We start from the raw sequence: 806 nt of genomic DNA, 5'->3' as shown, positions 1-806 counted from the left end.
AGCCTTAGACTGCACTGCCATGGTGTGGGACATTATTTCCCTTCTTATTTTTTACATTTCTGTTTCAAAATGATTTGCTGGTGGTGAGAATCGAACCTACGACTAGCCTGTGATTTTTATTACAAATCCATTGCTCTAACCAACTACTCCATGATGCCCCCAGAATTCTGTATGTGCTTGAATTTTACATTGGGGTGACTTGCAGGGTTTTGGACCATTTCTATGAAGACTGCTTCTTTGATTTTCCTTAGTTTCCAATTTGGTTCTTTGTGTAGTACTGTTATGTTGCTCCACTGAATTCCATGTGTGTTCGGCTCTTTTTGACCTGTCTGTTTCGCCTCTGTGTGTGTACTGCTTGTGTTCATCTACTCTTTTCTGTGGAGGGTGTCCTGATTTTTCTATGTAAGCTCACCCAAATTCACATGGTATGTTGTATATGCAGTTTTTGCTAGCTTGTATGGGGTTCTCTGGTTTGGTGTTTGATAGTATGCTTCTTAGTGTCTTCTTTCTGATGAATGATGTCTTAAGTTGGAATTTTGAAGAAAAGAAAAGAGGTGTTCTCTCGAAGTGTAGTGTTAGAATTAGCGTAGTACAGTAAAGCACCAGACAATGGATAACATCCAATTAACATTGCATGCTACTGAATTATCTCTTGATCAGGGATGTAAGTTAGAAAATTTTGTGGATAATTTTTATATCTTCTGCAAAAGGACCTTCTGTTGGATGAATATTTAAATTTTGCTTTCTCCATCAATGCAGTGGTGGGGAATCTACATCATATTTTTTTCTTTTCCAAGATAATGTAT

The sequence above is a fragment of the Lepisma saccharinum genome, chromosome 1 (assembly GCF_977018435.1).
Source record: "Lepisma saccharinum chromosome 1, izLepSacc3.1, whole genome shotgun sequence".
Lineage (NCBI taxonomy): Eukaryota > Metazoa > Arthropoda > Insecta > Zygentoma > Lepismatidae > Lepisma > Lepisma saccharinum.
Note: the sequence above shows the minus strand (reverse complement) of the source record.